Source organism: Rhinoderma darwinii, chromosome 7 (assembly GCF_050947455.1).
Source record: "Rhinoderma darwinii isolate aRhiDar2 chromosome 7, aRhiDar2.hap1, whole genome shotgun sequence".
Lineage (NCBI taxonomy): Eukaryota > Metazoa > Chordata > Amphibia > Anura > Rhinodermatidae > Rhinoderma > Rhinoderma darwinii.
The window spans coordinates 52,063,044-52,084,073 of NC_134693.1; positions in this window are offsets into that span (position 1 = coordinate 52,063,044).

Consider the following 21,030-nt stretch of genomic DNA (forward strand, 5'->3'; position numbering starts at 1 on the left):
TTTTTACTTCCACCAGGGGACTTCACTATGCGATCTGCTGATCGCATATGTAATGCTTTGGTATACCTAGTATGCCAAAGCATTAGGGCATGGCCAGACGTGGCGTATTTCTGCAGACACTGTCCGCATCAATGCCGCACATAATCTGCATTGCGGATTCCACTGCGGATTTTGCAAAAATGCTGCGGATTTGTGTTGCGGATTTAGGTGCGGATTTCAAAGGCACCACTTTAAATAAACTAACTGACCTCATTTGTGAGGTCATTTCCTGTGACCAACTGCTGTGTTTGGGTTGGTTTGTTGAGCCCTAGGATACCCACCCACACACTATATCCTTCCTGAAACGCTCAAAACGATAACTTTCTCAATGGTGCCCTTTATCACATTCAACATTTTGACGTCAACACGTGAAAATCCGCCAGAGGTAAAGCAGCAATATTTCCCATTCCGTTCCCTTGGTTTGACTTTCCATCAAACCGTACATCACATAGCTTTGCCGGTCGAAACTTCCGGTACAGGGGTGAACCTAGTGTCCACCTGGATACAGTGTTGACAGGCTGGCGCAAGTTTGGCAATTGGGTTTGGCAGATAGGTGTGTGTCCCGGAGTTGCTACGCATATCTGAGCGACGTTAAGCCATATCCAGGAGATATGCCATCAGGGTCTGGGGCAAAACAACCTCTTATCTATCATGTTAAAAACGCCAAAAACACAAGGCAGAGTCAGTTATTCCAAACAAAGTTTTAATAACATTGACGTGTTACGTCACAAAACGCAAACAACACGCCCTGAGACAAATTCAGGGACAAACTGTGTGCATAAACAACAGCACAATAACATCAAAACACAAGAGCACGGACAAACAAAAAAAAAAAACGAGTGGAAAGTATGATAGCAAAGAGGGGACAATTGGGGACACGAAGAGGGGACAGAGGAGGAGGTAGTGGTAAGAGCCATGTATGAGGAAGACGTGGGAGGATGGATCTGAAGAGGAGGAAGATTAGAAGAGTAAGAGCTTGCGGGATAAGAAGATGAAAAAGTGGATGGTACATTGGAGAAAGGCCGGAATGAGGAAGAAGAAGGGTGTCGACCAGACCATGGTGAAAATGATTGCTCTGGCTGCAATTAGTGTCCAGAGAGGGAAGGTGGCGCATGTGGCACAGCAGCAGATGGGTCAGCCCTACGTCCAGTCAATGTGCGCAAATGGAAAATGATATCCGCCACATTGATTAGGGGCTCGGGGGCTTCAAAAATATCAGACAGTGCGAACACACAGATCATAAAGCCAGCCTGCCTATTTTGGGGCATCCGTCTGAAGATCCCAGCCACAGAATACCCAAAATTAAGGAGATCATCCTCGGCCTCGACCCTCCGGATCATGGTCAACGCCTGGGACTCCACAGTGTTGGCAGTTTCTGGTGTCTGCGCTCTTTTTCGCCGACCCACTATTGCTTTTGAGGGTGAGGTACTGCCGGGGGGCTGGACAGGTGCGTTCCACACTACTAGCTGTGGCCTGAGTAGACTCTTCTTCAGCCATGTCCTCGGGCTGCATTTCACCCACAATATTGTGGGACAATGGTCCCTCCGCCTGCTGCTGCACCTGGGCAAGGCCACTGAGTTGCTGAGGGCGAGGTGGTACATTGCCCTGAGATCTACATTAAAACAAAATGTCCATTGAGTTTTTCAAATTGGAATAATTTCCTTGACACTTCGTCAGTCGCAAATATCTCAAACATAGCTGTTTTACATTATACACACACACACACACACACACACACACACATACACACACACACTATCTGACAGCAATCTTGTGTCTCGAAAATGAGCACTCATTCCCTTCAAAGAGAGATTGAGTTACATAAGAAACTCAGAGTGATATGTTATAATTTGTAAGGTCAAGGGCCATTTTAGTGGTGACACAGGAAAAATCCGAACATACTGTACATATACAGTAGAATGGACAAAGGAGTGAAACAGAAATCCTATTGATTCTAATCAGGTGTTTCATTCAATCCCTTTTAACCCAGGTGTGTGTGCAAATAGAGATTTACGTTCGTAGCTCCCTGCTAGGAATCGGGAAAACCAGCTCCTCAAAGTGAGCAATGGTGGTGCGACGTGCCGGAGAGGAGCCACTTCGTGTTTTTTTGGCGAGCTGCTTCCGGAAATGGTCGCGGACTGTCCGCCACCGGTTGCGCACATAATTTTCTGCAAATTTAATAATGTTCGAAAATGAGGACATAGGGGATGATGTGAGGTGTATCCAGAACAATCACTTAACCCCTTCAAGACACAGCCTGTTTTGGCCTTCAGGACACAGCCAATTTTTTCAAATCTGACATGTTTCACTTTATGTGGTAATAACTCCGGAATGCTTTTACCTATCCAAGCGATTCTGAGATTGTTTTCTCGTGACACATTGGACTTTATGTTACTGGCAAAATTTTCCCCGATACATTAAGTATTTAATTGTGAAAAACACCAAAATGTAGCGAAAAATTGCAAAAATGTGCATTTTTCTAAATTTATATGCATCAGCTTGTAAGACAGATGGTAATACCACACAAAATTGTTGCTAATTAACATCACCCATATGTCTACTTTAGATTGGCATCGTTTTTTGAACATCCTTTTATTTTTCTATGACATCAAAAGGCTTAGAACTTTAGCAGCAATTTCTCACATTTTCAAGAAAATTTCAAAAGGCTATTTTTACAGGGGCCAGTTCAGATGTGAAGTGGATTTTAGGGCCTTATATATTAGAAACCCTCGATAAGTCACCCCATTTTAAAAACTTCACCCCTCAAAGTATTCAAAACAGCATTTAGAAAGTTTCTTAACCCTTTAGATGTTTCACAGGAATTAAGGCAAAGTAGATGTGAAATGTTCAAATTTCTTTTTTTTTTTGCAGAAATTCATTTTTCATCTATTTTTTTTGTAACACAGAAAGTTTTACCAGAGAAACGCAACTCAATATCTATTGCCCAGATTCTGCCGTTTTTAGAAATACCCCACATGTGGCCCTAGTGCGGTAATGGACTGAAGCGCCGGCCTCAGAAGCAAAGGAGCACCTAGAGTATTTTGGGGCCTCCTTTTTATTCGAAAATATTTTAGGCTCCATGTCGGGTCTGAAAGGCTCTTGCGGCACCAAAACAGTGGAAATCCCCCAAAAGTGACACCATTTTGGAAACTATACCCCTTGAGGAAATTATCTAGGGGTATAGTGAGCATTTTGACCCCGCAGGTTTTTTGCAGAAATTATTGGAAGTAGGCCGTGAAAATGAAAATCTACATTCTTTCAAAGAAAATGTAGGTTTAGCTAATTTTTTCTAATTTCCACAAGGACTAAAAGGAGAAAATGCACCACTACTTTTGTAAAGCAATTTCTCCCGAGTAAAACAATACCCCGCATGTGGTCATAAACGGCTTTTTGGACACACGGCGGAGCTTAGAAGGGAAAGAGCGCCATTTGGCTTTTGGAGCTCAAATTTAGCAGGAATGGTTTGCGGAGACCACGTCGCATTTGCAAAGCCCCTAAGGGACCAAAACAGTGAAAACACCAAAAAAGTGACTCCATTTAGGAAACTACACCCCTTGAAGAATCCATCTAGGGGTGTAGTGAGCATTTTGAACCCACAGGGGTTTCATAGATTTTATTAGAATTGGGCAGTGAAGATTAAAAAAAAATCCTTTTTCTTCAATAAGATGTAGTTTTAGCTGAAAATGTTTCATATTCTCAACAAATAAATGTAAAAGAGCACCCCAACACTTGTAAAGCAACTTCTCCTGTGTACGGCAATACCACATATGTGGTCATAAACTGCTGTTTAGGCACAGAGTAGGGCACAGACGGAAGGAGCACCATTTGGCTTTTGGAGTACAGATTTTGCTGGATTGGTTTCTGGGCGCTATGTCGCATTTGCAAAGTCCCTGTGGGACCAAAACAGTGGATCCCCCCCAGAAGTGACCCCATTTTGGAAACTACACCACTCAAGGTATTCACCTAGGGGTGTAGTGAGCATATTAACCCCACAGGTGATTGGCAGAAATTGGTGTGCACGTGATGTTGCAGAGTGAAAATGGTTTTTCAATAGATATGCCAATATGTGGCGCCCAGCTTGTGCCACTGGAGACACACACCCCAAAAATTGTTAAAAGGGTTCTCCCGGGTATGGCGATGCCATATATGTGGAAGTAAACTGCTGTTTGGGCACACTGTAGGGTTCAGAAGGGAGGTAGAGCCATTTGGCTTTTGGAGCGTGGATTTTGCTTGAAGTAGTTTTATTTGGAGTCTTACTGGATTTTTCCGTTTATAATGTGGGGGCACATGTAAGGCGAGCGGAGTATATAAGGGGCATAGTCAGGTGGTATAGTGGGGTAAAAAACACCAATAAAATAATCCATAGATGTGTGTTATGCTGTGACACAATCCTTTCTGCACAGGCCTGTGTCGCACTAATAAATGGTCTTTACTTATCCCCCTTTTGGTCCGCACTCCGCACCTTTGAAGTTTGGGGAATTTTGCTGGGAAAGGGTTGTCCTGGTATAATATGGGTGCCCTCACTTCCAGCAGATATGTTTGGGCCCTCTCCTTCCTGGATCCCTAATTTTAGGGGCCTTGATAATTCGCCACTTGAAACAGAAGAAATGTTCCCCTCGGGCTGCACAACTGCATATTTTTATTTCCTGGCTTATTGGTGCCTTGACTAATTTTATTTTTTCATAGACGTAGTGGTATGAGGGCTGGTTTGTTGCGGGGCGAGCTGTAGTTTTTATTGGTACCATTTTGGGGTACATGCGACTTTTTTGATCACTTGTTATCCTTTTTTTTTGGGAGGCAAGGTGACCAAAAAAACAGCAATTCTGGCATATTTTTTTAGTTCTTTTTATACAGCGTTCGCCACGTGTTATAAATTACACGTTACCTTTATTCTGCGGGTCAGTCCGATTCCAGTGATACCTAATTTATAGCACTTTTTATGTTTTACAACTTTTTGCACAATAAACTAACTTTTGTAAAGAGAATGGATTTTTTCTGTCGCCAAGTTGTGAGAGCCATAACGGTTTTAAATTTTTCGTCCACGGAGCTGTATGAGGGCTTGTTTTTAGCGAGACGAGTTATAGTTTTTATAGGTACCATTTTTGGGTACATGCGACTTTTTGATCACTTTTTATTTCAATTTTTGGAAGACAAAGTGACCAAAAAATAGCAATTATGTCAGTATTTTTTAGTTATTTTTTTTACGGTGTTCACTGTGCGGAATAAATAACATAATATTTTTATAGTTTAGGTCGTTACGGTCGCAGCGATACCAAATATGTATGGCTTTATTATTTTTTTCAATAATAAATGACTTGATAAGGGAAAAAGGGCGATTTGTGTTTTGTGTTATTATTTGAAACTTTTATTGTATTTTTTACAACTTTTATTTTTACTTTTTTGACACTTTTTTTGACACTTTTCTTTAGTACCACTAGGGGACTTGAAGGTCCAACAGTTTGTTTGATGTTCTAATACATTGCACTACCTATGTAGTGCAATGTATTAGAACTGTCAGTTGTTCACTGACAGCAAGCCGATCAGGCTCGGCCTCTGGGCGGGGCCTAATCAGCTTACGTAATGGCAGACAGGAGTCCTTTGTTAGGGCTCCTGTTGCCATGGTAGCAGTCGCCAGCCTTGCCATCGCGTGGCAAGGCTGCCGATTTGCTACAAACCTCTAGGATGCAGCGATCACAATGGATCGCTGCATCAAAGGGGTTAATGCCAGGAATCGGAGCTAGCTCCGGTTCCTGGCGATAGATCGGGGTGTCCGCTGTAACATACAGCGGACACCCACTGCTGATGACGCCGGCTCAGCTTCTGAGCCGGAAGCTGAGCCGGCGCCATCTTGCCGATGGTACCGGAAGCCTCCTGGGCCCCGCCGACGATGGGGCATAGGAGGATTCCGTTGCTGGTGGACCGGGAGGTAAGCATTAGCCCTCCGATCGCCTTTGCAGCCACCGGCAACCCAGCGATCACGTTGCTGGGGCGCCGGTGGCTATAAACTCCTCACATGCTGCGATCGCTATTCAACGCAGCATGTGAGGAGTTAATCGGTCGGATCGGAGGCTAGCTCCGGTCCTGGCCGATACCTCAGGGTGCCAGCTGTAACATACAGCTGTCACCCGGCGGTGATGTCGCTGGCTCATCTCCTGAGCCAGCTTCATCTCCATGACGTACAGTTACGTGGAGATGCGGGAACAGTCCATCTCCCATGACGTAACTGTACGTGATTTTGCGGGAAGGGGTTAAAATGGCCTGTCCTGAGGATAGGCCATCAATCCAACAACATCATTGGGTAATTACTCGACTAGACAGTAGATATGGCTTACAGTTCTAAGAAACGTGTCAACAACTTCGCACATGTCATAGTGACATGACAGAAGTTGGTGTATCGTTTAGCTAACCATGAAAGGCCAAAGATTTAAAGAGACATTTAAGCATTCAAATTATGTAAATGAACGTTACCATACAGTATTTAAAACGCTGTGCCTTAAAAACTATATGCAAACTTACCAATCACTCCTTGCTCTCTTTCCAGCATCCCATGCCACTCTGGGTACAGACCGCGACACACGAAATCCAGCCTTCATCCCGTGTGTTACGCTCGCTGTAGCCAGCACTGGAGGTGTCCCACAATTCTGGCCTGTTATGTACCTAAAAAAGAAATACACAGTGCATATTGAAGTTTGCCTTGTACTTATGAATAAGGTTGTATCTGTTAGATGTTTATCTGCCTTAGAATGTTTACATACTGCAGATGCTGCTAGTCATACATCATACATACTAGTCCACTTTAACCCCTTAGTGACCAGCCCATTTTAGGCCTTAATGACGAAGCTATTTTATTCGTTTTTCTATAGTCGCATTCAAAGAGCTATAAAGTTTTTATTTTTTCGTCTACATAGCTGTATGAGGACTTGTTTTTTGCGGGATTAGTTGTGCTTTTTAATAGCACCATTTTTGGGTACATATAATTTTTATATTAACTTTTATTAACCTTTTTGGGGGGGATTATAAAAAAAACTGAAATTCCGCCATTGTTCTATGCGTTTTTAAATTGACGCCGTTCACTATGCGACGTAAATAACATGTTACCTTTATTCTATGGGTCGGTACGATTACGGCGATACCACATATGTAGAGGTTTTTTTATGTTTTACGACTTTTGCACAATAAAAACACTTTTGAACTAAAATTATTTGCTTTTGCATCGTCGCTTTCCAAGAGCCGTAATTTTTTTATTTTTCCATCAATGTAGTGATTTTTTGGGCTTGTTTTCTGCGGGACAAGACATAGTTTTGAATGGTACTGTTTTGGGGTACATGGGACTTATTGATTCATTTTTATTATGACTTTTTTGGGGGGCAATGGAAAAAAATTTCAATTTCGCCATAGTTTTTTGCGTTTTTTTTTTACGGTGTTCACTTTGCGGTTTAAATTACATATTAACTTTATTAATGGAGTCATTACGGTCGCGGCGATACCACATATGTGTACTTTTTTTTTTTTTTTACAGTTTTACTAAATAAAACCACTTTTTATGGAAAAAAAGGGTTTTATTTATTTTTTTACTGTACTTTTTATTAATAATCTTTATTTCACTTTGATGACTTATTTTATTAGTCCCACTAGGGGACTTTACTGTGCGATGTTCCGATCGCTGCTATAATGCTCTGGTATACTTCGTATACCAGAGCATTATTGCCTGTCAGTGTAAATCTGACAGGCAATCTGTTAGGACGTGCCTCCGGCGCGTCCTAACAGGCATATGTCCAGGGCAGACCTGGGGGCTTTTATCAGTCCCCCGGCTGCCATGACACCCCATCGGAGACCCGCGATTGCATTCGCGGGCCGCCGATGGGTGACAGAGGGAGCGCACTCCCTCTGTAAACAAAGTTAAATGCCGCGGTCGCTATTGACGGCGGCATTTAACGGGTTAAACGGCCGCGATCGAAGTAAACTTCGATCGCGGGCGTTGGAGCAGGAGCTCAGCTGTCATCAGACAGCAGAGCCCCGGCTCCTGCCTGCACGGGAGACCTGTGCAGGACTTAGACTAGGCTGACGTGAAAAGGCATCAGCCTAGCCTAAAGCCCAGGGGCGGACATACCGCATGTGCAGCCGGTGCAGCTGCACAAGGGCCCCGCGTGGGAAGGGGGCCCGTTCCTCTGCTGGCCGACTCAGTTCTCAGCTGCGCGATGCTGAGGACTGAGACAGAGGCCCGTGGACAGTAGCTGCGAGCCCATCAGCGGGCCCCCCGTGGACAGTAGCTGGGCCCACTGGCGTAGCTATAGGGGTCGCAGCGGTCGCAATTGCGACCGGGCCCCGAAGCCAGGGGGGCCCACGGCCCCCCGCACCACATCAATAAAAAGTTACTATAGTAACTCGGGCCGCGGGCCCCTGTTACTATAGTAACATACTTTACTTACCTTCCTGGTTCCGGATCGCAGCGGAGGTCCTGACGTCAAGCGCTGTGCGCAGCGCATGACGTCACAGCGCTATGCCGCCGCGCACAGCATCGAGACTACAGAACTCCCGCTGCGGCCGAAGAGGAAGGTAAGGTTATTATCCCTGACTGGCGGGGTCTGACTCCCGGGACCCGCCAATCAGCTGTTTTGAAGGGGCCGCAGCACTCGTACGAGAGCTGCTCCCCTTCATTCCTGTCACTTCATTCCGGTCACACTGTGAATCGGTGTCGGCGATTCACAGTGTGAGCGAGTAGTGAAATGAAGGGGAAGCAGCTCTCGTACGAGTGCTGCGGCCCCTTCAAAACAGCTGATTTGCGGGTCCCGGGCGACACATCAGCTATTGATGGCCTATCCTGAGGATAGGCCATCAATGTTTAGGGACTGCACAACCCCGAAGCCTACGATGTAGCAGGCTTAGGGGGCCCATGAGACAGGATCACAGATTGTGTGATCCTGTCTGCTGGGCCCTGTATCTAAGCCAATCACATGGTAGGCTTAGATACATGGCCCATGCGTGATCCTGTCTGCTGGGCCCTGTATCTAAGCCTACCACACTGTAGGTTTAGATACAGGGCCCCAGCACACAGTAATCTTATACTGTATAAGATTACTGTCTGCTGGACCCTGTATCTAAGCCTACCTTGTGGTAGGCTTAGATACAGGGTCACACAGACAGTATCACACATGGGCCCTGTATCTAAGCCTTAGGGTATGTGCACAGACACTAATTACGTCCGTAATTGACGGACGTATTTCGGCCGCAAGTACCGGACCGAACACAGTGCAGGGAGCCGGGCTCCTAGCATTATAGTTATGTACGATGCTAGGAGTCCCTGCCTCGCTGCAGGACAACTGTCCCATACTGTAAACATGTTTTCAGTACAGGACAGTTGTCCGGCAGCGAGGCAGGGACTCCTAGCGTCGTACATAAGTACGACGCTAGGAGCCCGGCTCCCTGCACTGTGTTCGGTCCGGTACTTGCGGCCGAAATACGTCCGTCAATTACGGACGTAATTAGTGTGTGTGCACATACCCTAACACATGTGTTACTAATCATTTTTTGTGTGTTTTCTTACAGGTTCGGTCGTTGGACTACGGCGGATTCCAGGACTACTTCGATGACAGCTTTTTTTTTATTAATAAAATGGTTAATGAGGGTTGTGTTTTTTTTTTTATTTCAATAAAATATTTTTTATACGTCTGTGTTTTTTTTTAAACTATATTACTACCGCCTTAGTAATGGCCGCCGGCTGATTGACAGCATCCATTGCTAAGGCGGGGCTTAGTGTTAGCCGGTGCAGAGGCTAACACTAACCCCCTTTATTACCCCGGTACCCACCGCCACCAGGGGTGCTGGGAAGAGCCGGGTACGATCCAGTACCTGACCATCTGTAGTGATGGTCGGCCACTGGGGTGGCCGCAGGCTGGTATTATCAGGAGGGGAAAGGCCAAAAACAGTGGCCCTTCCTACCCTGGTGATGCTAGGCTGCTGCTGCTTTATTGTATCTGGCTGGTTATAAAAATGGGGGGGACCCCACGTCATTTAAAAAAAAAAAAAATAATAATTGGAAAGAACGATGTGGGGTCCCCCCCAATTTTCATAACCAGCCAGATACAACACAGCAGCAGCAGGCAGCATTACAAGGGTGGGAAGGGCCACTGTTTTCGGCCTTCCCCAGCCTAATACTACCAGCCTGCGGCCACCCCGGTGCCTGCCCGTCACTACAGATGGTCGGGTACTGGTTTGTACCCGGCTCTTCCCAGTACCCCTGGTGGCGGTGGGTACCGGGGTAATAATGGGGGTTAGTGTAGCCTCTGCACCGGCTAACATTAAGCCTCGCCTTAGTGATGGAGATTGTCAATCAGCCAGCGGCCATTACTAAGGCGGTGATAATAAAGTTTAAAAAGATACAAGCACATAGAAAAAATATTTTATTGAAATAAAAAAACACAACCCTCATTAACCATTTTATTGAGAATAAAAAAAACGCCGTCATTGAAGTCCTCGTATCCGAAGTCCAACAACCGAACCTGTAAAAAAACACAAACACACAAAAATAATCAGTAACACATAAAGAAGCAAAATTATTATTCTTACCTTTCCTGGGTCCAGCGCTGGAGCCGCAATGTCAGCGATCTGGGCCCTGTATCTAATCCTATCATGTGTGATACAGTCTGCTGAGCTGTGTATCTAATCCAATCATGTATGATACTGTCTGCTGGGCCCTATATCTAATCCGATCATGTGTGATACTGTCTGCTGAGCCACTGTATCTAATCCTATCATGTGTGATACTGTCTGCTGAGCCACTGTATCTAATCCTATCATGTGTGGTACTGTCTGCTGAGCCACTGTATCTAATCCTATCATGTGTGATACTGTCTGCTGAGCCACTGTATCTAATCCTATCATGTGTGGTACGGTCTGCTGAGCCACTGTATCTAATCCTATCATGTGTGGTACTGTCTGCTGAGCCACTGTATCTAATCCTATCATGTGTGATACTGTCTGCTGAGCCACTGTATCTAATCCTATCATGTGTGGTACTGTCTGCTGAGCCACTGTATCTAATCCTATCATGTGTGGTACGGTCTGCTGAGCCACTGTATCTAATCCTATCATGTGTGGTACTGTCTGCTGAGCCACTGTATCTAATCCTATCATGTGTGATACTGTCTGCTGAGCCACTGTATCTAATCCTATCATGTGTGGTACTGTCTGCTGAGCCACTGTATCTAATCCTATCATGTGTGGTACTGTCTGCTGAGATGTGTATCTAATCCTATCATGTGTGATACTGTCTGCTGATCCACTGTATCTAATCCTATCCATAGTTTATAGGGTCGCAGTGCTATAGATATGCTATGCTGTCTCATATACACACTTTTTTTTGGGGCGGACACATATGTATTGGGGCTATTTCCCGGACATTTTAAGCCCTGAGGGTATGTTCACACGGCAGCGTCTGTTACGGCTGAAATTACTGTGCGGTTTTCAGGAGAAAACAGCACCGTAATTTCAGCCGTAATGGCATGTGCAGGCGTCTTTCGCTGCGTCCATTACGGAAGTAATTGAAGCTGGTTTTCCATGGAAAACGGCTCCATTTACGTCTGAAGAAGTGACAGGCACTTTTTTACGCGCCGCCTTTTGACAGCGGCGCGTAAAAAAAAATGACCGTCGGCACAGAACATCGTAAGACCCATTCAAATGAATGGGCAGATGTTTTCCAACGCTTTTGAGCCGCATTTTCGGACGTAATTCAATGCTAAAACGCCCAAATTACGTCCGTAAATAGTGTGTGTGAACCCAGCCTTAGTGACGCCCCGGCTGCTAGTGCTGCATTGTTGGGTCACTTAGGAGAGGGGGGGGGGCGGGGGGGCCCTGGCACATTATCTGCACAGGGGCCTTTTGCAGTCTGTGTCCGCCACTGCTAAAGCCCATTAGTGAATCACGTAAAAAGGCGTATTAGTGGTCACTAAGGGGTTAAACAACATGACATAAACATATGAAGGTACTTACCAGATTAATAAGTGTGGATACTTCCATATCCATGCGGCGATATCTAGCCATTGCTGTGTCTTCTTGTCAGTCTGCAAGCTGAAAATGGAGCTTTTCTTTCCTCAACAGAATGATGTCATATCCTGGTCCTGATTGAAATCCGCACCGCAACACACCCATAATACGCAACACACATTACATCTGCGGATTCGAGTGCGTAATATTGAAACTCCATTGAAGTCAATGGAGAAATTCCGCAACAAGTCCAGTGTATGCTGCGGACACCAAATTCCGCACCGCAGCCTAAGGTCCACAGCGGAGTTTTTCGTCACGTCTGCACAAACATAACTAAAAAGGTGTGTAAACCAATGGAGAAAGTGTACGCTGCGGATTTACGCTGCGGACTGTCCGCAGCGGAATTCCAGAGACATTTCGCCACGTCTGGCCATGGCCTTATTGCCTGTCAGTGTAAAACTGATAGGCAATCTATTAGGCCATACCTCTGGCATGGCCTAACAGGCATTTTCTGAAGACAGACCTGGGGGCCTTTGTTAGGCTCCCCGATGCCATGGAAACCCGAAGGCGCTCCGCGATTTCTTTGCGGGGGCGCCGATGGGGTTACAGAGGGATCTCCCTCCCTCTGTCAAACACATTAGATGTCGCTGTCGCTATTGACAGCGGCATTTAATGGGTTAAACTGCCGGAATCGGAGCACGCTTTGATTCCGGCAGTTGTGGCAGGAGCCAGGCTGTGTATAACAGCCGTGCTCCTGCAGCTGATCACGTGGGTACACTGGCAGTACCCACGCGATCAGAAGAAGGATATATCCATCCTTTTGCGGGAACTAACTCCTGTACAGGACGGTAAAAATGACAACTTAACTTTATTCTTTGGCTCAATGTGCTTACCGTGATACTAAATTTATATAGGTTTATTAGATATTTTACTACTTTTAAAAAACTAAAATCTTTTTTTGCGGGATGAGCTATAGGTTTCATCGGTACCATTTTTTGTTACAGACAACTTTTTCATCACTTTTTATCAAAAAATTGTATGTACCAAAAAATGGTACCGATAAAACATATTGCACATTTTTTTTTTAGAGCTAAGATGACCAAAAAACAGCGATTTTGGCTTTTTAAAGGTTTTATTTTTTACAGCGTTCACCGTGCGCATTAAATAACGCTATATTGTAATAGTTCAGACTTTTTCGGAAGCAGCGATACCAATTTTGTTGACTTTTTTATTTTTTACATTACTTTAGAGGTTTTTTTTAACTTTTAATATTTTAATATTTTTTTTTTCACTACTAAAAACTTAAATTCACTTTTTTACACATTCTATTTGTCACCCTAGGGCAGGGGTCTCAAACTCGGCCGGGTAAGTAGGCCGCATATAGAAAAAATGTGAAGTTGACGGGCCGCATTACTTTCAAATTTGATACAATACAAAATTATTTTTATCAATTAGTTATTTGAACTACTATAACACTAGATTACTATAATAATAATACTACATTACTATAATAATACTGCTAGGTTTAAAATTTGGGAAAATTCTCCATGTGCTTATTTCAACGATCCAGTTTTCCAGTTTTAGTGTCGCTAAATGCAGTCCGGCTGCTCAGTTAGCAGCGTTTGGCAGACACACATGTCAAGATTGGGCAGCCCCATTTTAGATAGTACCACAGTGCCTTCGGTGGATGCTGCCTCAGTGCCCTCAGTGTATGCTGTCGCAGTGCGCTCTGTGGAGGCTGCCGCAGTGCCCTCTGTGGAGGCTGCCGCAGTGCCCTCTGTGGATGCTGTCGCAGTGCCCTCTGTGGATGCTGCCGCAGTGCCCTCTGTAGATGCTGACGCAGTGCCCTCTGTAGATGCTGCCGCAGTGCCATCTGTAGATGCTGACGCAGTGCCCCCTGTGGATGCTGCCGCAGTGCCCCCTGTGGATGCTGCCGCAGTGCCCTCTGTGGATGCTGCCGCAGTGCCCTCTGTGGATGCTGCGGCAGTGCCCTCTGTGGATGCTGCGGCAGTGCCCTCTGTACATGCTGCCACAGTGCCCTCTGTACATGCTGCCACAGTGCCCTCTGTACATGCTGCCACAGTGTCCTCTGTAGATGCTGCCACAGTGCCCTCTGTAGATGCTGCCACAGTGCCCCCTGTAGATGCTGCCACAGTGCCCTCTGTAGATGCTGCCAAAGTGCCCTCCGCAGATGCTGCCACAGTGATGTCAGGGGCTTGCCCAGAGCTGGAGACTCAGAGCAGAGCCGCTTCTAGAACTCTGCCTGGGATTCCAGCTCTGCTCCTGACATCAATGTCCATATATGGACAGAGATGTCAGGGGCAACCCAGAGCTGTAGTCCCAGGCAGAGTGCAAGTAGGCTCTTCCTGGGACTCCAGCTGTGCTCCTGACATCACAGGGACTCCTGCTCTGGGGAAGCCCCTGACATCATTGTCGATGTATGGACAGGGAATTCCACAGAGTCCTGGAGCAGAGCCAACACTAGCGCTCTGCCCGGGTCTCCGCTCTGGGGAAGACCCTGACACACTGTCCATATATGGACAGTGATGTCAGGGAATTCCACAGAGTCCCGGAGCAGAGCCTGTACTAGCGCTCTGCACGGGACTCCGGCTCTGGGGCAGCCCCAGACATCGCTGTTCATATGTGGACAGCGATGTCAGGGAATTCCAGAGTCTCGGAGCAGAGCCGATACTAGCGGCTCTATGTCCCGCGGGCCGCAGATGACAGCCTCAGGGGCCGCACGCGGCCCGCGGGCCACGTGCTTGAGACCCCTGCCCTAGGGGACTTGAACCAGCGATCGTTATATCGCTTGTACAATACACTGCAATACTAATGTATTGCCGTGTATAGTATTATATTTACTATTATTTACTATACTATTATATTACTAGTACTATATATTTTTACAGAACTCTGTTAAGCCCTGCCACAGGCAGGGCTTAACAGAGGCAGAGTGAAGGCAGACCTGGGGGCCTTCATTAGGCCCCTGGGCTGCCATGACAATGATCGCTGCCCCCGATCGCGTTGCCGGGGGGCGATGAGCTGTCGGAGAGGGCCACCCACCTCTTTTCAACGCCTCAGATGCTGCGGTCGCGATTGATCGCAGTATTTGAGGGGTTAAACGGCCAGGAACTGTGTGATTGCGGTTCCTGGCCGTTAGTCCCGGGTGTCAGCTGTGCTACACAGCTGCCACCCGCACCGCATGAAGCGCGCTCAGCGCGTGAGCGTGCGCCATACTTTTCCCCCCTGCACCAGGACGTACCGGAATGTCCTGGTGCGTGAAGGGGTTAAATGATACATGAAAACTTATTATGTTGTGGTCACTATTACCTAGGTGACCCACTGTACTTTTAATATCTTGTCCAGCCAATTGGTTAACATTAGGTCTAGAAGTGACAACCTCTTGTTGGATCATGCAACAGTTGTTAAAGGTAATTGTCCTTAATTATTGTCAAAAAACATTGTCCTACAATTTCCTTTCTAGGACCTGCAGGTTTCTGCCTCGCCGTTTATATCACGGTAGTTAAAGTCCCCCATAATAATGACTTCATTATGATTTGCTGCCTCATCTATTTGCTTTATCAGTTGATTTTTTGCTTCTTCCTTTATACTTGGAGACTTATAACAAACCCCTATCAGTATTTTATTATTCTTTCTACCTGCCCTTATTTCCACCCATCGGGACTCTACATGATAATTTCCCTCATAGACATCACATAGGATGGGCATTAGGCAGGATATTACATATACGCTATCCCCTACCCCTTTCTTATTATTACGATCATTTCTAAACAGACCAGTCATCGATTTCATCCAGCCATGTCTCACTTATCCCCACTATGTCCCTATTCTCCTCCAGCATTATCAACTCTAATCCCGCAATCTTGTTATTGAGGCTTCTGGCATTAGTATACATGCATTTTATATGTTTCGCTGTATTGCTTTTCTTCTTATTCCTATTAACTGTTCTAGCTCATTCCTCTATTCCACCCACATGTTCATTTCTCAGCCCCAGCTCACTAGTTACGTTGTCCTCCCCTCCTATACAGTAGTTGCCCTCCCCATTCCCTAGTTTAAACACTCCTCCAACCTTCTAGCCATCTTTTCCCCAACACAGCTGCACCCTCCCCATTTAGGTGCCGCCCATCCGTACCATAGAGTCTATTGCCAACAGAGAAGTCGGCCCAGTTGTCAAAGAACCCAAACCCCTCCTTCCTACACCAATTCTTTAGCTCTTTGTTCACCTCTCTAATCTCCCGCTGTCTCTCTGCTGTGGCACGTGGTACAGGCAGTATTTCTGAAAATACTAAATATGAGGTCCTTGCCCTGAGCTTGTTACCCAAGACCCAAGTCCGTTCTTTCTGGAGGATTCTTTGCATCTACTGATTTCTTTGGGTTGGGTGTATTAAATAATATTTAGCATATCTCTAGAAAGATACATACATTATATGACCAAAAGTATATGGACACCCCTCCTAATTATTGATTCAGTCACACTCATTGCAAACAAGTGCAAAAACTCAAGCACACAGCCATGTATACTTAAACATTGGTAGCATTATGGGTCGTACTGAAGAGCTCAGTGACTTTAAAGAGGCTCTGTCACCAGATTTTGCAACCCCTATCTGCTATTGCAGCAGATAGGCGCTGCAATGTAGATTACAGTAACGTTTTTATTTTTAAAAAACGAGCATTTTTGGCCAAGTTATGACCATTTTTGTAGTTATGCAAATGAGGCTTGCAAAAGTCCAAGTGGGTGTGTTTAAAAGTAAAAGTCCAAGTGGGCGTGTATTATGTGCGTACATCGGGGCGTTTTTAATACTTTCACTAGCTGGGCGCTGTGAAGAGAAGTAACATCCTCTTCTCTTCAGAACGCCCAGCTAAGTCGATCTTACCTGCAAACGCTGATGCTGCTGCAGAATCAACTGTAGCCTCTGGTGCCGATGTGGCCGTCACGATGCAGGACCTGTGAGTGACGTCACAGATCTGCACTGTCAGAAGCTGGGCATTCTGAAGAGAAGAGGATGTTACTTCTCTTCAGAGCGCCCAGCTAGTGAAAGTATTAAAAACGCCCCGATGTACGCACATAATACACGCCCACTTGGACTTTTACTTTTAAACACACCCACTTGGACTTTTGCAAGCCTCATTTGCATAACTACAAAAATGGTCATAACTTGGCCAAAAATGCTCGTTTTTTAAAAATAAAAACGTTACTGTAATCTACATTGCAGCGCCTATCTGCTGCAATAGCAGATAGGGGTTGCAAAATCTGGTGACAGAGCCTCTTTAAGTGTATGGTCACACAGGGCGGATTCACTGCATGAAGGTACACAGCGTATCTGCCCTGGCGGCCGCAAGAAATTGTGGTGCAGTTTTTCGGCCGGAATGTCCGCTGCGGAAAACGTCAGTATGTTATTGGCTACAGCGGTCACATGGGATGAAACGTCCTCCCAGGAGTCCGGCCTGGACAAAGAAGCACAGAATTCTCAGCAAGTAAAAGATTTGTCTTTTTCCTAGCTGCGCTTTTCACGGAGGAATGGAAGGTTTTCCGCCCAAAAAAAAAATTCCACATTTGCCATTTGTCGCGGGTTTTACCTCCCATTGAATTCAATGGTGAAACCTGCAACACAAAAGCAGCGATTACGCAAATACAAAAAAGCACACCCCAGGTCAATTTGAGCGTTTTTTTCCGCTTATCATTTACGCAGCGTGTGGATTTGATTTGTTGAAAATCTCATCCACTTTGCTGCTACTGTATTATGCTGCAGATTTGAGTTTCAAACTGCTTCTGGAAGTGACATTATCACAAAAACTGTGGGTTATAACCCCTTAAAGTGTAGCTAAATGTTTGACAAACTTCTGACATGTCATAGTGACATATCAGAAGTTTGGATTGGTGGGGGTCCGAGCGCTGAGACCCCCACCAATCGCTAATACGAAGTGGCAGAAGAGCTCGTGTGAGCACTCAGCCGCTTCGTGTCGGTTCGGCTTTTTCCGGAAATAGATGTTTTGGTTACGGACTCCATAGATATAGATAAATCGGCTTTCTGGAAAAAGCCGAACAGACACGAAGCGACTGAGCGCTCACACATGAGGGCCTCAGCTGCTTTGTTCTAGCGATTGGTGGGGGGCTCAGTGCTCGGACCCCCACCAATCCAAACTTCTGACATGTCACTATGATACATCAGAAGTTTGTCAAACGTTTAGCTACACTTTAACGACATGCCACGTACATGTACGTGATAGCCGTTAAGGGGCAGTATGGAGCGGGCTCACGGGCTGAGCTCGCACCATACTTAGCGAGTGACGGCTGTGTAATACAGCTTACACCTCACTGCAATGGGCGAAATCTAAGACCACTTTGATTCCACTGGTTTAACCACTTAAACGCTGTGGTCAATCGCGACCGCTGCATTTAAATTGTTAGAATCAAGGGACGGCCCACTCCGACGTGACATCGTCCATGGCCGGCATAATGTAGCTTTATATAACACGCTCGGTGAATGGCGAAAAAAAAAACCGTGGCGGCGGGGAGGAAAAAACAAAAATGAAAAAACGAAGATTGGCTGTGTCCTTAAGGGTATGTGCACACGATAACAACAATTATGGCTGAAATTACGGAGCTGTTTTCAGGAGAAAACAGCTCCTGCATTTCAGACGTAATTGCTCGTATTCGCGTTTTGCGGGGCGTCCATTACGGCCGTAATTTGGAGCTGTTCTTCATTGAAGTCAATGAAAAACGGCTCAAATTACGTCCCAAGAAGTGTCCTGAACTTCTTTGACAACGCTGTTATTTTACACGCTGTCTTTTGACAGTGACGCGTAAAATTACAGGTCGTCGGCAAACATCTGCCCATTAATTTCAATGGGTTTGCCGACGACCTGTAATTTTACGCGCCGCTGTCAAAAGACGGCGCGTAAAATAACAGCGTTGTCAAAGAAGTTCAGGACGTATTTGAGCCGTGTTTTCAGGCGTAATTCGAGGCGTAAAACTCCTCCATTACGCCTGAAAATAGTGTGAACCCAGCCTAAGGGGTTAATGGTTGAGCATCTGTACACAAGCCTAATATCACCATGCACAATGCCAAGCACTGGTGGTGTAAAGCACGCCACCACTGTACTCGGGAGCAGCGTAAACGTGTTCTCTGGAATGATGAATCACGTTTCAGGCAGTCTGATGGAGGAATATGGGTTTGCCGGGTGCCAGAACGCTATCCTACTGGAATGCATATTGCTTGCTGTAAAAATTTGTTGCAGACGGGATAATGGGCTGGGGCTTTATTTCAAGGTTTAGCTCCTTATTTCCAGAAAAGAAAAATGTTAACGCTACAGAACACAAAGACATTTTGGACAATTCTATGTTTCTAACTTTGCAGCTAGTTTGGAAGGTCCTTTTCTGTTCCAGCAGGGCTGAGCCACTGTGCAGAAATTTGAGGACCATAAAGACATGGAGGTGGGTGCAGAGGTATTTTGATTGGCCAGCACGGAGCCCTGTTAATCCTATCGAACACCTATGGTATGAATTGGAACTTCGACTGAGAGCCAGACCTTCTTGGGTTCAACATCAGTGCCTGACCTCTCAAATGTTCTTTTGCGTGAATGGGCACAAATTCATACAGACACACTACAAAATCTTGTGGAAAGCCTTCCAGAAGAGTGGAAGCTATTATCGCCGAAAAAGGGGGCCCACGTCCATATTATCTTCTACAGTTTGTGACCAAAAAACAGCAATTCTGGCCTTTTTGTTATAGTATAGAGAATTGGCACCCCACAATCGTATCACGGGAGGACGGATGGGTGACAGAGGCCTCCCTCATTCAGACGGAAATTGCGTAACAAACTGTGGGTGCTTTTTCATCCTTAATCCTTTGTGAAAATTATAAATTTAGGGCTAAAGCAACATTTTATTGAAGAAAAAATAAAAAAATTATTAATTTTCATTGCCCAAACAGCAGTTTATGACCACATATGGAGTATTTCCATACTCTGGAGAAGTTGCTTTACAAATGTTGTTTTTTCTCTTATTCCTTGTGGAAATAAATTTTTCTTTTTAGCTTAAACAACATCTTATTGGGAAAAAAAAAGTATTTTTTAATTTTTATGGCCCAATTCTAATATCTATGAAAAACCTGTGGGGTCAGAATGCTTAGTCTACAAGAATTCCTTGTGGGGCGTGGTTTCCAAATTAAGGTCTTTACTTTGTTTTGACACCACAAGTCCTCTGCAAACCTGACATGGTGCCTAAAATATAATCTAATAAAAGGTGGCCCCAAAATCCACTAGGTGCTCCTTCAATTCCGAGGCCTGTGTTTGAGTCCAGCAGCACACTAGGGCCACATGTGGGATATTTGTAAAAACTACAGAATCTGGGTGATAAATATGGAGTTGTGTTTGTCTGCTAACACAAGCTGTGTTACAGAAAAAAAATGGATTATTAATTTCTGCAAATAAAAAAATAAAATTTGTACATTTCACCTCCACTTTGCTTTAATTCCTGTGAAATGGCTAAAGGGTTAATAAAACTTTTAAATGGTGTTTTGAATACTTCTTATGTAGGATGCCTTCTCTGTTTTTGCATAGAAATTTGGAAACCAGCAAGCGTTTAAAAAAAATAAAAAAGTCTGATGCTGAAAGAAGTTTGAGGCCCACACATGCGGCCAAAAACCACAGGTGGCTTTAATGCAAATTCATGTGGTTTTGGGCCACACGAGTAGCAAAGGTGAAACACAATGAAACCATGTCCTTCATCTGTACAAGGCACGTAGTCAAAAACCATATTGCAAAGTTAGAGGTTCAACCACGTGCGGTTTTACATTGCAGTTTTTAAGAGTGCGGCTACACACGATCGCTATGTGTACGGTCGACCTAAGAATCTCACAATTTTATCATGGGACATACAGGTAAGCTTTTGCCAGCTTACTGCTCAGAATACTATCACAATTCCATATCCAAGACAGTGCAGGGAACATGTAACTCCATTGTTATGACTAAGGACTGCGTGTATGC